This window comes from Capsicum annuum, chromosome 2, assembly GCF_002878395.1.
Source record: "Capsicum annuum cultivar UCD-10X-F1 chromosome 2, UCD10Xv1.1, whole genome shotgun sequence".
Lineage (NCBI taxonomy): Eukaryota > Viridiplantae > Streptophyta > Magnoliopsida > Solanales > Solanaceae > Capsicum > Capsicum annuum.
In genome coordinates this window covers 90303700-90321719 of record NC_061112.1, presented here as the reverse complement: position 1 = coordinate 90321719, position 18020 = coordinate 90303700, and positions in this window count along the sequence as shown.

The following is an 18020-nucleotide window of genomic DNA, read 5'->3' as shown; positions in this document are numbered from 1 at the left end:
GGACAAGTTTTTCACCGGATGTGGTAAGGGGTGAAAGAGTTGTGGAAGGTCCTGAAACCAAAAAAAAAATGCTTCCCTCTGCAAGGTCAAATGTTGATGATGAGATTCCAAAAAAGTGGTCTTATGATGATAAGCCGAATACTGAGGATGATGCAGAGGAGGATATAGAGAGTGATGCTAGCATGTGATATGGTTTCAGGGAGCCCCTCTATCTCTTTTATTCTTTCATGATATACAATGAGGACACTATAAACTTTTAGTTAGGGCTACCCTTGGATTCGTATTCTATATTTCTTATCTGGTCCATAATATTTATATGATTTAGTTCTTGTTTGTTATGGATATTTCTATTATTCAGATGTTTTTTAATTCTGCTATTTTGATGATTTGATAATTTGGTCTATAATATTGGGTACCTTTCTTGTTGAGCTTATGTTTTGTGAAGATTTTGTGGATTAGTCTTTTTTCTTTCATTTTTCATCTCTAGATTTTTATTTTCCTTGTTGCTAGTAATACTGGGTGAGATTTTCCCTATGATAGATTGAGTGACGACATTCTTAAGGAAAAATCATCGTGATTGTTTGTGGAGTCGTATATGTAGGGTAAGTCTGACTACCCATGGCATTATGAATTGGGATTTACATGGTAACAATGATGAAGTCTGAGTAGCCATAAGTATTGCCCTCGTAAAGTCGAAATGTTAAGTTGTGGCTTGCTTGATGCTAATGATAGTTAATCTTGTGTAGAGAAATGTGAAACAAGCATCCCCCTCTGTCTAAATTTTTCTTGTGAAAATCAAGGACATCAAAGTAAAGAGTAACAAATCTATGCCTCTTTTTGTGACTCCTCATTCTTTAGTGGTGGTAGTGTGATAAATGACTCTTTATGTTCTTAATTAGGAAATATAATCAATTCTTCTAGAATAGTTTGCATGCCATGTGTGTGAGCATTAGTTGAACAATTCTTATGCCTACGCATATCATCTAGAACTTACTCCGTTGGTCTTTCAAAGCTAATCGTGATTATGCGCGATTAGAGAAATGATCCTACCCATACGTAAATGATATTCGTATCACCCTTTTTGAGCCTACTAACCTTTCTTTGGAAACCATGTTACAAACCTAAAACTATTTTAAAATTATCCCTCTCTTAAACCCTATCTTCCTTGAACTTGAAATTGCTAACGTGAGGCTAAAAGCCTAAGTTGGAAGTACAATGGAACTTGGAAGAGGTGATCATGTCCATGGCCATGTAAATGAGTGCCTAAAATCATATCTATGATGGAAAATGAAGGAAAAAAAGAAAGTAATCAACAAAAGAAAGAGAATTATAAAAGTGTAATAAGCAAAGACATTAAAATAGGTTTCTTTCAAAAGATAGGTCAACTAAAGTGAAAAAGGTAACCGCGTGTGTGGTTAAAAAGGAATGAAGTGGCCAATGATCCAAGTTTGATCTAATTAGTGTTATATGGAGTTCAAGGAGGGTGTAGTGACTTTTATCCAAATGCTTATCCTACCCTTCTCCGAGCATACATTACTAGCTTGAAAGAGTCCTTTGGGATCTCCAACTAAGTGTTTTTGAGTTAGTAGCTGTCAAAAATAAGGGTAAGCATATATCATGATACTTGTTTGCATTTAGAATTTCTGTGTGAGTGTGAGTACTTGCACATTCGTACCTTGTTGCATGTTGAAAATATGGTGTGTTGGGACTTCCTTTTATGAGGAGGCATGTATACTAAGATAGATAGGTGAAATTGACATATTTCGAAAGTAAGGTGAAGAAGCATGTTTGCTTTATTATTGATGGAGATTCACTTCTTGATAAGTGGTTATGTTTGCTTGATTATACTTGAAATTTCTTTGCAATCTTGAAAATGTGATTGAATTTGAGGGGATTGTATAGCTAACGCTTCACATGCTTGTTGACTCCTTGCTAATACACATGAAAGTGACAATCATGGTGGTTGTGTGGGTGATAGTGTTGGCTTCAAATTTAGTAAGTCTCATTGAGTGCGAAGTTATGTTGCTTGAGGACAAGCAAACTCTTTAAGTTGGGGTTGTTGAACTTAAAATATTCAAAACTATATAACAAATTTGATTGACTTTCTCAAATATTCCATCAATGCCACATAAATTGAGACAAAAAGTGCAACATATAGTAGCTGAAAATTATGTCAAATAAATATAAATCAACAATTAATAAGTTAAAATATTTAAAATCATACAAATAATTTGGTTGACTTTTCAAATTTCATTTATGCCACATAAATTGAGATAAAAAAGTAACATACATTGGGCCCATGCTGACATGGGCTATAATATATAATATTTCTTACTAATAAGAGGGAAAGGGAAAGACAGAAGCACACTACTGGGAGTTAATATGTGTGCTTTAGCTGTGTGCTTCCTCAGTGTATTAGTTTCTTGAGTGGCAATTTACCACTCATTTATACCTCATTTCTTGCACACTATTATGAATTAAATTGATAATATGAGGCTAATTATTGAATGAAATACATTGATTCCAGTGTTTGTGATCTTACAGTTAAATCTAGTGAAAAAAGGAATAAAGTTGAAGCTTGAAAAGAGGAAAAGCGAGCAAAGTAAGACAAAAGGCTGAAGAGCTGTTCCATGATATGACCCTCAGATGTTGTTATCATGATCTAAAGGTCACGATCACACTAGAGTCTTATCAGGAAAACGTATCACGATTGCAAGTTGATGCCCTGCGATTATGGGAGCTCACACAGAGAAGAATTTGCAATCGCGACAAATAGGATGTGATCACGAATGACGTAAAAACATCAGGGGCAAACTTGTACTTTCACATAGCTGGATCCTAAGATGTAAAAGGCTTATTCTCCAACATTTCCAACATCCAATTTTCAATGTTTGAGAGCTAAGAACACTATTTTTGAGTGAAAAACAACTTGTGAGTTATTTTTAAGAGATATTTTAGCTATTGCCTATTTGGTTGGATAAAAAGCTTGCGAATACATTTTTTTCCTTCCATGGATGAATTGAATGCTAATTTAGTATATATCTTTTCCTTATTTTCATGAATATTTAAATTTATTTCTTGGGGTTATGCTTGATTAGGTGGTGTTTAATGCATGGGTGTTGATTATTTTTCCATTTAATTAATTGTTTGTGATGGGTTTTTCCTTTATTCGAAGTTTAATTGAGAATTGGGGGTTGCAAACCCCAATTACCTTGGAACCCATATAATCCTTGAAATAGGGGTATAGGTGAGGAACAATTGTAAACAATAACTTAGGTTAGCTCATTTAATAGCATCTCTTAGAAATAAGGATAATAATTGAGGCAATATATTCAAAATTTTCTACACTTGTAAGGTGTTTAAAAGAACATACTTGTGAGATTTGGTGTTTGATTGAAATATTAGCACCAATACCCTTTAATCTAACCTACCCGTAACTCGTAACTAAAAATTGGATAAATTATCATTATCCCATACATGACTCCCACTTAGGATTGCATAACCCCAAGGTTTCTCTTTATTTGTTTACACCTTTTGATATTTCAATTGCGTAATAGTGTTCACACATTGTTATTACAAAATTACTCTAATCAAATCCCCCATTTATATTTATATGTGGTTTTACTTTGCACTATGGGTTAACATATAGTTAACTACCAACACTCATAGGTCTTGAAATTTACGTCTTCACTCTGCGTGGATTCGACCCCGACTCTTCATTGGGTAAATATAATGACTACAATCACTTTACACCCAATTTTGAGTATAATTTTAAGGGTTATTAAGAGGCTATCTTGACTCCAACCCAACTGAATATTCTTCTTTAACATGGACTCAATTCCCCGAGATCTTCTTGAAGAAGTACATGCCTCGCAGCCTTTGGGATCATTTGACATATCAGTTCTCGAGGTTGGAGCAGGGATCCATGTCTTTCATAGAGTATGAGGATCATTTTTATAAGTTGTTTAGACATGCTACCTCTATTCTGACTTTTGAGTATGAGAGGGTTTGTTACTTTGTTAGGGTTTTGAGACCCCTTTGCATGTCTACACAGAGTTTGGTTGCTATTAGTAGGTTTTCTTCTTAGGTTTCTGATCATGCTTTTCTTATGTAGAAGATGTATCATGAGGTGCAAGGGGGCACCGATAAGAGGTCGCGACATCAAGAAAGACTTAGTAGGAGCCATAGTAGTTCCTAATTTAGAGGTAGCGGTTCTCAAGGTAGGTACCTTCCACGTCAACTGTTTCAGCATCAAGGTTAGCCTAGCAGGCCTGTTCAGGCATCACTTTAGATTACTGATAGAGGCCAGTCTAGCTTTAGTAATCGTCCTAGCTAGGGTCGTGGTCAGTTATTTAGGGGTGTGCCTTTTGGCTATTTCAGTTGTGTTGGTTATTTTGGGTCAGTCAGATCTTTTGGTTTTAGTCTAGCACCTAGGGAATGTTATGGTTATGGAGCTTTGATCACTTCTCGAGGGAGTGCCCTGGTCGTGGAGCGGTTATTCCTTCAGCTCAAACTGTTCTACCTATTAGTATAGTTCATCCCTCAACTAGGGTGGTATGCATGGTCATGAGTAGGGGTGTACAGATCAAACCATCAAGTTAAACCAAATCGAAGAACCAAACCAAATCAAGAAAAAAAATTGAATTATGGTTTGGTTTGGTTGGTTTGGCGTTTGAAAAAAAATCGACCATTCTTAGTTTGGTTTGGTGTTAACAAAAAAGAGTCAAACCGAACCCAAATCAAACTGACATAATATATATATGTGTGTGTGTGTGTGTGTGTGTGTGTGTGTACATATATGTGTATGTATATATATATGTATATAATTTAACTTTTTATCCATAAAATATTAATTATAATCAATTTTTTAATACTTTTTCAATTAGTTTTATTAATTTTCAATATTTAGAAAGTATGTATATATATATATATATATATATTTGTAATATTTGTCCATTAATTGATAATAAAATGATCCAAAACCCAATATAAAACTTAAAACCTAAAATTTTCACTCTTCATCTTACTTTTTAGTTTCAAGAGAGTTTTTCGCTCCTCAATTTTTCATAATTGAGTTTTTTCATTAGCTAATGAGTGAAAACATACTTGATCTAGTCTTTAATCACAATATAATTGTAAAAAATAAAGATTATAAAAAAAATCAAGAAAACTCGAATTAAAACCGAAAGAACTAACTAAAAAATAAACCAAAAAAACCAATTTTATATTGGTTTGATTTAGTTTATAGATTTAATAAATCTACATAATTGGTTTGGTTTTTATTCAATAAAAAAACAAATAAACCCGACCTATGTACACCTCTAGTCACAAGGGTGGTCCGCAGAGTGCTCATAGAGGTTCTCAGGTAGGTATGAAAGGAGGTCGGTCAAGAGCTCAACCAGGTGGAGAGCGTGGTTAGTTGTATGTAGTACCTGCTAGAGCTGAGGTTGAGGCTTTGGATGCTATTGTCATAGGTACGATCTTGGTGTTCCATCAATTGACTTTTGCTTTGTTTGATCTAGGGTCTATTTTTTTTACGTGTCTACTTATTTTTCTCCACGGTTAGAGTTATCTTGGGATTTATTATCTATGCCATTATGTGTATTTACTCCTGTTGAAGATTCTTTAATAGTGGATTAGGTTTTAGATCATGTGTTGCGACTGTTAGAGATGTCGATACTCATGTTGATCTTATTATATTGGATATGATAGATTTTAATGTAATTCTAGGCATGGACTGGTTATCCCACTATCATGTGGTTATGGATTATTTTGCCAAGAACGTTACCTTAGCCATGCTCGTTATACTCCTAATCATATGGCAGAGAGTTGATATTCATGATCCAATGGGGATTATTTCTTACATGTGTGCTTGGATTCTTATTTCAAGGGTTTGCAAGTCTTATCTCACTTATATTCATGATGTTAGTATAAAAAGTCTATTGCTTGACTCTGTTCCTATAGATCATGAGTTTTCTAATGTTTCCATACTGATCTACCTGGCCTTCCTCCTGAACGTAGTATTGATTTTGTTATTGATATTGAGCTAGTCACTCAACCTATTTCTATGACACCTTACTGTGTGGCTTCTGTCGAGCTTAAGGAGCTGAATTCTCAGCTTCAGGATCTTCTTGGTAAGGGTTTCATTAGGTTGTGTGTGTCCCCTTGGGAAACTTTCATGTTTTTTATGAAGAATAAAGATGGCTTCATGTGATTGTGTATTGACTATAGGCAGTTTAATAAGGCAATGGTGAAGAACCATTATTATATGCCTCACACTAATGATTTGTTTGATCAGTTTCAGGGAGCAACAGTGTTCTCTATGATTGATTGAGGTCCAGTTACCATCAATTGAGGTTTTGGGCTGAAGATATCCCAAAGACAGCCTTTAGGACCCATTACAGTCATTATGAGTTCCTAGTGATGTCTTTTGGGTTCACTAGTACCCCAGTTGCATTTATAGATTTGATGAACCGAGAGTTCAGGCCTTATTTGGCTTCCTTCATGATTTTGTTCATCGATAACATCCTTATGTATTCAAGGAGTAGAGAAAAATATGTACAATATTTAAGGACTGTGCTCCAGACTTTGCCTGATCATTTGCTTTTTGCCAAGTTCTCTAAGTGTGAGTTTTGCCTTAAGTCATTGACATTTATTTAGCGTATGGTGTCTACGGATGGGATTATGGTAAGACTAGATGAAGATTGAGGCTATTCGTGATTAGTCTAAACCTACATCTCTGACTTAGGTTCATAGCTTCATTGACTTATCCGGTTGTTATAGATGATTTATCAAGGGTTTTTCTAGTATTTCAACACTTATGACCATAGTGACTTAAAAGAAGGTTCCTTTTCGATTCTCCGATGAGTCTTAATTGAGCTTTGGAAAGCTCAAGGGGTTCCGTACTTTTGCTTTCATTTTGCCTCTTTTATTAATGGTGAGGGATTCACCATGTATTGTGATGCTTCTAGTGTTTGTTTGGGTTGTTTATTGATGTAGAAGGGTCATACTACTGTTTATGCTTTGATGCATTTAAAGGTGCTTGAGCGCAACTACCCCATTCATGATTTGAAATTGGCAGTAGTAGTTTTCACGCTTAAGATTTAGAGGCATTGTCTGTATGGTATGCATTATGAGATTTTCATAGATCATCGCAAACTTCAAAATCTTATGACCCAGAGAGAGATTAATGCTAGGCAGCATAGATAGATGGAGTTGCCTAAGGATTATAATATCTCTATTGTGTATCATGCGGGAAAGATGAATATGGTAGCAGACTCCTTGATCCAGAACAAAGTGAGTATGGGTAGCTTTGATTGTATTTTAGTTTCTCAAAGGACATTGGCATAGAAAATTCAATCCTTAGCTAACTTGATGGTGCAACTTGATATTTAAAACCCTAGGAGAATTCTTTCTAGTGTTGAGGAGAGGTCCTCACTATTTAAGCAAATTTAGGATCAACAGTTTGAGGATACGAGTCTTTGCATCATTTGTGATCAGGTGTTGAGGGGTGAGTCGAAGAGGGCTACCATAGATTTTGAAGGTGTCTTATGATTTTATAGCCATATATGTATTTTGAGTATTGATGGCTTGATTTAATTAATTTTACACGAGGCTTATGGCTCTAGGTATCTTATCCACCTGGGCATGGCTAAGACGTATAGAGACTTGAGACAATATTATTGGTGGAGTGTCATAAAGAGAGATATAACAGAGTTTGTAACTGTTGCCTATGTTGTCAGCAGGTGAAGGCCGAGCATCAGTGACCTAGTGGATTGATTTCGAGGTTTCCCATTCTCGAGTAGAAGTGGGAGCGGATTACCATAGACTTTGTTAGTGGTTTTCCTCGTACTTCCCATAGTTCTAATGGTATTTGGGTCATTATGGATCGATTGACTAAGTTAGAATATTTTATAGCTACTTAGATGTCCTTCAGTGAAGAGTTAGCCTGTATCTATATTTGTGAGATAGTCTATTTACATGGTGTGCCTATATCCATTATTTTAGATCGAGGTTCTGTTTTCACTTCTAGCTTTTGGAGAGCTTTTCAGGATGAATTTGGTACTCAAGTGGATCTTAGAATAACCTTCTATACTCAGACCGATGGATAATTGAAGCAGACTATTTGAGTTTTTGAGGATATGCTCTGAGCTTGTGTTATGGATTTTGGAGGTAGTAAGGGCAACACTTAGCTTTGGTAAAGTTTGCATATAATAGCAGTTACTATTAGAGTATTGAGATGGTGCCTTTTGAGGCTTTATACGATAGACAATGTCGTTCCTCGATTAGATGGTTCAAGACTTTTGAGATTATACCTCGTGATACGACTTGATTTAGGAGTCGTTGGATAGATTCAGGTGATTCAGGATAGGTTCAGGGCAGCTCAGAGTAGGCAGAAGGCTTATGCAGATCTTAAACTTCGTGCTTTGAAATTTGGAGTTAGTGATGGGGTATTTCCTATGTGTATCACCCATGAAGGGTGTGATGAGGTTCGGGAAAAAGAGTAAGCTCAGGCGCAGATATGTTGGACCCTTTGAGATTCTTTGCACAGTTGATGAGGTGGCTTATGAGTTAGCCTTACCCCCAGATTTTGTTGCTGTCCATCCTAATTTCCATGTTTCTATATTGCAATGATACATTCTTGATCCATCTCATGTTCTTAGATGGGACTCAGTCCAGTTGGATGAGCGGTTGACCTTCGTGGAGAAGCCTGTGCTCATTTTGGCTAGTGATGTCAGGCAGTTGCGCACTAGAGAGATTCCTGTAGTTAAGGTTCAATGGAGGCACCGCCCAGTAGAGGAGGCTACTTAGGATATCGAGAGTGAGATGTGGACCTAGTATCCTCACCTGTTCGAGGCTTAAGGTACATACTAATCCTTTACTTTTGCGGATGAAAGTCCTTTTAGTAGTGATGTTGTAATGACCCTCCAAGTCATTTTATGTGTTTCTACTCATTTTCACCATTTAGAGATTTCCCATAGCTACCCCAAGTCATTTAAGATTTGTTGGGATGGACAGTTCGGTTACCGAGCAGTTAGTTTATTTTTTAGAGCTAATATTCTGTTTTGAAGTCATCGCTGGTTCAAATTAGTTACTGGACAAAAAATTCAGTCAAATAATCTCGCAAACTAAATTTGACTTCCAACAACTCTGGAATACAAATTTTAGGCTAAAGGGATCCTTGGTCCAGTCCCGAGGTGCTCGGGCTTATTTCAAAAAGTTAAAAAATGGCAAGTGGATGTAGGATCCATTTTTTATCAAAATGACCTCGGATGGAAATTTTGACTGCACCATTGAGTTTGAAACATTGAATTTGGTAGGTAGCATAGTTTCTTTACACGTAGGGGACTTTGGATGAGTGCCGAAGGGTTGGTGAAACTTGAAATTTCTGTAAGTTCAGCTGGTGCCTAATATTTGGTGTGACCGCTAAAGAGGCCCTTTGGGCTCTTTAGCGGAGGGAACTTGAGAAGCCCTTTAGGCACTTTAGTGGCCCTAACTCAGCCAATAGGTCCGCTTTAGCGGCACCTGGGCATTTAGCAATTAGCGCAAAAGTGGCCCATGGTCCGCTTTAGCGGCCTGGCTGTGGGGTTAGATATTGCTTTAGTGGAACTCGATCCTTTAGCGGTGATAGCTAAAGCGGCCAAGTGACCACTTTATTGGCACTCGCATGCCTGGGAAGGGTATAAGGACCCACTTAACCCAATTTTTCTCCACTCTCATCCATTCGCTAAAATCTAAAACCCTAAAAAGTAGGAGGTCTTAGTAGAAGTAACTGTGGAGCCTTAGTATTATTGATTTACACGATTTTTCTTCGAGTTGGAGGTAATATTTCATCATTTCCATAGTTTATTTCTCCATGTTTTGTGAAAATCACCAAAATCTTGGTGGCTCCATTCTAGCACCATTATAGCTCGGAATTAATCTATTTTTGAGGATAAATATTGCTTGATCATAAGGGGACGCTAAGTGGGTTTTGAAAATGTGATTTTTGTAAATATAACCCACATGGAATTTTTACGTAGTTTTGGACTCGACGTACAATAGTACAATATGGGTATTATTATTCTTGTTTTGATGAGTAGATTATGATTTTGATAGTGTGGCACCTTGCGGGAGCTTCTTAGAAAAGGAAATCGATAATTTAGCAGATTCTTTGGGCTTTTTTTAGTGCATAGGTAGGCAAGGTTTACCTTCTTCATAGATTGAGCTATCTCATAGTATAATTATGATATTCCGCTAGATAGAGGGGGGATTTAGGGGTTGGAAGTGTGATCGAGAATGTTTAGTTAATTTGGAGGCTATTTTCAAACCGTAGATATAGCATAGTTACTCATGACTTAGGTGCATTGAGCTTCTTGGTGAATATTTAGGATGAAAATGCTTTAATTACTCAAGGTAGGTGAAATTGCCTAGTTATTCTTGTTAGAGTAAAATTGTCCTTAGTTATTAAGTTAAGAAAAATACCTTAGTTGCCATTGTTTTGGTTAAGAGTGCTTTAGTTGCTCATGTGTGGGAAGGATTACTAGCTTAGGACTAATTATGACTTACTTTACATCTAGGAATGAACTTAAATACCTTAGCCTAGTCTAGGTAGAAGTGGACTAAATAGATTTAGGGATTAGAAGTGGAACTCTCCGGCCCACTTTCGGCCAAGACTTGTGATAGCCTATAAGCTTATTTATGTATAACATACTGTTATAAATGATAGGTTTGACACTTGAGGAGGTTGAAAATAATTATTGAGTAGGTTAGTTGGGTATTGAAGGATTGATGCTAACTCTGAGTATCGTTAATGATATTGCTCATATTCATGATTAAGGCTATAATTTACAAGTGGGATTATGGATATGGCTTTTGGAAATGATTAATGCCATGGACTATCATATGCTTAATGCTATAGATAACAGCATGATTAATGGTGAACTTACGAATAGGATATGACTATATATATATATATATATATATATATATATATATATTTGGCTTAGAGATATTATGTGGCTTATAAATACAGAAAGGCTTATAGGAAGGATATGGCATATAGATATGTTATGGGTTATATGTATGATATGCCATCTAGATATGGTATGAGTATGATATGGCTCATAGATATGATGTGGCTCATAGATACGATTAACGACTAATAGGTATAATGGATGACCTATGGACATGTTATTGATATGAATTTTGGATATGTTTAATAATATTACTTATGAATATTAGTATTGACATGGATTCTAGATATGGCTAATATTCTGGCTTATAGACGTGATTATGGATAAGACTTGCAGTTATAATTCTTGATGATATATAAATATCAGTAAAGAGATGGTTTATAGCTATGATTTATTTGTATAATCTATTGAGTTTAACTTATTGAAATGGATCACTAATATAGTTCATTGATATAGTTTATAAATATGAATTTAAATTTAAGTCCGGCAAGTATTGATGGCATTGTTGATATGAGTTCCGATTCAAGTTTGAAAAAATTGACGATAAAAATAATAATGCTAGTGAGTTTTAGTTTGAGTCCAACATTGAGGGTTGGTTATGATGTAATATGAGACAGATAAATTCATGGTTATGGCATGAAAATTGGTAAATTACTGTTATTCGGTTGTTGACATTATACACTCTAGGCTTATGGGGGCTTGTATAGGGTTATTTACTTTTCTTCACTTATTGGTTTATGGGGAGAAATTTAGTAGTAATAAATGTATGATGGTTATGTTAGCATTCTGGTTTTATTTATTTACTTATGTACAATGGTGTTAGAGGTTACTTCCAGGTTTGCCCCATTTACCTTGACTTTATTTATTCTATCTTGTCTCTTGTCATATTTATATCTTGATTTAGCTCAGTTGGTCAATATACCTACTGAGTACCCATGATTTTTGTACTCATACTACACTTTTATACCTTCTTGGTGCAGATCTGAGTACTAGTTGCCACTGTTGATTCAACGATTATGTAGAGTTGGTTTCGAAGATTGAGTGAGCTCTTGGAGTCAGAGTTATCATTTTTCTTTGTATTTATCTATGTCTAGTATTTCATCTCTGAGACAAATTGTATTTGACTATTTAGTACTCATAGTTATTTTGTAATAGCTATTGTATCAACATTACTGAGTCTTGGGATACTTGTTGATTTCTACCTATGTATTAGACCTTTATGGTCGTATTATTGCTATTTGAATCTTTAATTGTTAATGTTCAGTTTTTAGGCCATTTTCACTAAGTTACCCCATTGCATCTAGCTCCCAGCTATGGGTCGGCTTACCTACTGGTGAGATATAGTAGGTGCCATCATAACTCATAAATTGGGTCGTGAACTTTATAACTATAGTGTCTCATCGTAGTGAGAGAGAGATAAGAAAATCATCTCAGTATGTACTCTTGGGAGAGTCTTTTGACCGAATCCTTGAAGAGTTGAATATCGATTCCATGAATTATGATGAAACACTACTGGATAAAGATACAGACAAATGAATTATTGCTATGAAATCAGAAATGGGGTCCATGTACTCTAATAAAGTTTGGGATCTTGTAGAATCATCTGTAGTGGAGTCAAACTTCACTTGTAAGATGACATGGGGTATGTTGTTATTGCTTTGCGGAAATTCAAAAAATACTTGATATTCATTCATTATCAAAACCCATTTGAGGCAAGAGAAAGAAAAAATATTCTATGTAGCCTTTTCAACTTAGCAAACAAATCTCCATTAAAAACTTGATAGAACTCTTACTATGCAAAATTTTAAGATTAAATCTTATTAATGGATGAACACACATGTCCTTGTGAGAACTGTTTGTTATGGATAAAGAACACTTGTTAGCATTTTTTTTATTTACTGGAACTGTTTCTTGATGCTTCAAAGCTGAAGTTAGCATACAAGACAAGCATCACTTTTTATTTGTAAGCCATCTTTTCGCCTATCAAATCAAGAAATAAAAAGATGCTAAATTTTTTTGATATTGACATCATTTTCTCTTTAACAAATAATGAGTCAAGTGATAATAATGATTTTATTTGATTGGTTTTAATAGTCTTTTTTTTGAAATAAACTTTTCAGAATGGAAAAATTAATTTTCTAAACTATATTCACAACTCTACTTGTGAATGGAGAATTTCCAATTAATGAAGATGGTAACATAATTCAAGGTAGACATTATCTTGATTTGATTGGTAAAGTTTGTTATGTTATCAATTTATTGGCTTGCTATAGAATAGAAAATTATTCCCACATATTTATTCTGATTTATAGCTCATAAGTTGTTGGCTTACAATAACACATACCCATTATATTTCCACGTAGTGGGATTTGAGGAGGGTAGAATGTATGCATTTCAGATACTAAGGTTATTCCTATATTACTATAATTTTATGATTTAGATGTAGGTTCATTCAAAGAATATTAATGTTGGTCATGTTATTATGTATTGATTCAAATAGCTAGATACTTGATATATATGCCGTCTCTTTCGATTATTTTCTTATTGCTCCTTATCTGACAATTTTTGAAATAATTTGTTTTAAATATTCATTAAGTTTGCATTTTATTTTGATTTCTACTGTTGATGCATTGGTTATCAAACTTTCTTCAGGTAATGAACTTCAAAATTAAATGACTGATAAAGTTGTCAACTATTCTTATGGGTTGTCACTAATAAAGTTTGAGTTTAAATACTTTTTCTGAAGGCTTTTGGTGCTTCTACCACTCAGAAAAAATCATAGATTCTTATTGATAAGATGTTTTTTGCACAGCTCAACCAGTTCAAGCAAATAAACAAGCGTATTAACATTCAGTACATGGAATGTAGACAAAGATATGTGATAGAGTTAATTACCTATTTATCTAATCTTCTCCATGGTAATTCAGTGAAACAGTTAAAAGTTTTTTACTTACCAGCTATAGATATAAAAAATAATAAGTCATGAGCAAGTAGTATCGCAACACTTTTATCATTTCATATTATCATATTTGTAGATTTTTTTTTCTTCAAAGAGTAAAATTCATTCTTCCTGTGCACATATTCTAAATATGATCCTATTTATAAGTATTCCTTATATGTTACTTCTATCGAAGATGGAATTGTGTTTCCACATTCATAAAATTATGAACAATTAAAGGTATGTATTCCTATTTATTGTTTAAATTGTATATACAACTAAAAAGATTAGACAAAAAATAAATTATGTACGAATTTGAAATGTTAGGTCCGTGCATAGGACGGGCAAATCTCATCTAGTTACTATTATATATAAGAGACAATCCAAGAACTTTGACAGTCCTCACAAAATTTTTCAACTTAATTTTAATCTTTTTAACTTATTACTTTTATGTCATAATTTTATCTTTTATTAGCAATTTAATTAATTGTTTAATCCTATAACATTGTGACATTTGGTTGATATAGATGAAGTTACTTTGTCTTTTTTCTTGCTATATGAACCTTTGCACTTGGTGCATGTGTCATAGTATGAGAAGCTACTATTATATTTTTTCATTAATTATTTAAAAAATAATTGGGAGTAGGGCAAGGGGAATTAGGGAGGAGATTAAAAAGCAAAAAATTAAATATTTACCAACATAGTGGAGTTTAGGTAGTTAATCAATTGAACCATTCAAATTTCCATATTGTTTAACTAATCGATAAATTATTTTTAGAATCTTCTATTATAATGTTTTGTTTCTCATACTTATATATTATTTAATCAAGTCAATTGCAAAATATAACCATTAAATATCCTTTAATTATTTTATTTATTATAATACTTGTACTTATGCTTTATGAAGTACAAGACCAAGAAATTTAATTTTTTTCTTTTGCTACTTACAAGACCAAAAAGATTTAATTTGACTATCTTTTGTTAATTTTTTAAATCAAAATTAATTATTTAATTATTTTTTGTAAACTAAAATAGCCTTACCAAAACTAATATTTTATATGAACTTTATTTAAAGTAGTTTAAGAAAAAAATATATTCTGACCCTGGAGAACCATTTCTGTTGCATGAATAATTCATCACTTATTTTTCTTCCTTGGTATTTATCTTTAATAATTTATTTTACATAAGAAAGAGTTTTGTTCAAATACCATGGGGATGAAGAAGAGGGGGAAAAGGGGGGGGGGGGGGGTTAATAGTTATTGTATGAGATTATATTTTATTTCTATCGAATCGAGTATAATTCTGATGTATTTCTTAATTATCTTTTATAAATTGAATAATTTTTTTGTAGACAATTTTATCCATATCTTTTGAAAATATCAAACATATTTCATATACTGAAAATTAAAATTATAGAAAAAATTAAAAATTAAGCTACTTATATAAATTAAGATCAAATTATTTTTAAAATCTCTTTTCTGGTCAATTGAGAATCAATATTTGTATGCATCAACTATAGTGAGAAAATCAATTCATTCTCGATGTTCATTTTAGTAAGTCTAATTTTTTTCTTAATTTTGTATAAAATTATGCTTAAAGCATCACATTTAATGTAATACCCCGTACTTTGGGATAGAATTTGAACCGTCGTTCCTACGTGTGTAAGGTCTAATAGAAATCATTTCCATGTGAGCATGAGTGTTATGATCTTTATCCTCGTGTTTGAAGTGCTTTCGAGGTGAAAAATATTCATAGGAATCATTTAAAGCGAAATTGAGCTAAGAGCATTTGATTAGGATAAATCTTTGTATTCGATTCTACAAGGATCGACTTTGAACATGTATAACTTCTTATATACATGGAATTTTTCATCTCAAGACCCACCAAATGATAGATAATTGAATTATCTTTCCAAGAATACCAATTTTACATTAATTCGATACCTGAGTGAAAGGTTATGACATTTTTCGTGTGAGGCTGTAAGGGTCCACGATTTAGACACGACGCGTTGATCTTTCAACGCATTACGTGACACAATGCGTTTCTCTCTCAACACAATATTTGACGTGACGCAGAGCTTATTCCCCTTCTGTTTCAGCTCCTAAAGGGTCAAGGGGCACTTGGGTCCTTTCCCCCCAACCCTAAACGTCCAAAGGACGATTTCTAGCCTCCAAAGGGCATTATTTTCCTATCTTCCTCAAAGTAACTCACGTAAAAACCCTTTCTTTTCCGCCCATGAACAAAGTTCAAGGTTTTCTCTCAAGAACACAAAGAATTCAAGATTTCAAGTTCAAGAAACCTCAAAAAATTCCCAAGAATCTTCAAGAAATCATATATTAAGGTATATGGGAGTTCATCCATGGTTCTTCTTTCACCCATAGAGCCCAAGAACCCTTTTTAAATATTAATTTATGAGTTTTACATGTTTCAAGTTGAAGTATCCCGATGAATCTCTTGTTGATTTTAATTACAAGTTATGGTTTCATGTGTTTTCAAGTAGAATGAGTTATATCATGTTTGAGTATTGAAATTCCCATATCATGTTCAATTAATTTCAAGATGAATCCCCAAGTTGTGAATTTTTCCATGTAACTCTATTGTCCCCTCATGTTTAAGATATTATAATGTTCAAGCTATGGTCTTTACATGTTTTGATGAAATACCCATGTCCTATTTCAAGTGAATTCTATGTAAATCCTCAATTTATGATTTTAATTATGTAATCATGCTATTTCCTCATATTTAAAGCATTCCCATGTTCAAGTTCATGTTTCTCATGTGTTTGATTAAGTGTCTATGCTTTTGGATTTTTGAACCATGATTCCCATACTACAGTTTTAAGTATTGATATCATGCTTTATGGTCATTCAATGATGGCGGATTATACATTAATAATTACCTCAGAATCCGTATGCACTATTATTTTCAGAATACCATGACTTGAGCTTATCATTTATTAGTTATCAGTGCATGCACTAGCTAGTATTTTAGTGTCTTTCAATTGAAAATAGGATTTAGAACCAAGTAAATGAAGGGATGGAGTCATCTCCGTCAGTTAGGCATGAGACATTAGTAGCAGTCTCTAAGTTCCAGACCTATGGCACCACCGTAGATTTTAAGGGGTTCCCCGTTAGTTAGGCATGACACTCTCGTCCTTCGAGACATCAGTTTACTGATCACTACAGTCCAGGTTCTATTCTGATGGCAAATATAGAACAATCCTCCTCAATGTGGGTCAGAAGTTGGATTCCATGATAGCTCACATGGTTTATGTCGGTTAGATGATAGCTCCCACAGTCTCAGTACAGTATTCAGTACAAATTCAGTTCGGGTTTGTTTGACCAAAGCATACAGATTATCAGTTATCTAGTTATCATATTTCAGTATTTTAGTTTATAGATTATTTCAGAAATATGTATATGCTTGGTTTTTCATTCTCAGATATCACAATTTTCATGCACTTATGCTCAGTATATTTGCGTATTCAGATCATTGAGTTATGTTGGTTCCCATCCCGTAGTTCTAGACCCAGTATTCATACAATATCTATGTTTCAATGTTTTTCATCTTCAGTTCTACTTATATTATAAAATTAAAGTTTTAATAAAATAAGTTTAGTGATTCACCAGCTTATCAGATTATGTTTGTTACTCATGATTTAAGCTACTTCAGATTTCAGTTTATCTCAGTCTCTTGGTGAGTCTACTTACACTTATCATGCATGTTTTAAGATTTCATATATAATCCGTTTTACTTATTGCATTCACTCCTACTTAATCAGTACATTCTATAAGTACTGATACACATATATGTCTATGTGATACATTGTCTCATAATATAGGTACCAGTTATAGCCTACGCATCATAATCAGATAGTTGCAGCTTCCAGTCAGTAGGTAACGAGTTCTCCTCTTTTGGGGACTCCAGTCAGATTTAGTTCCTATACTATTTTGTATTTTTAATTTTCCATATGTATTGATTAGTGTTAGTTGGAGGCATGTCCCAACTCTCTATGGTCAATATAGTAGAGGCTTTATAGATGGCAATCAAAGCCAGTCATGTAATTTCAGTTCTCTATTTAGTCTCATTAGATTGTAAACTTTATAAGTATTATTTCATCCATATTT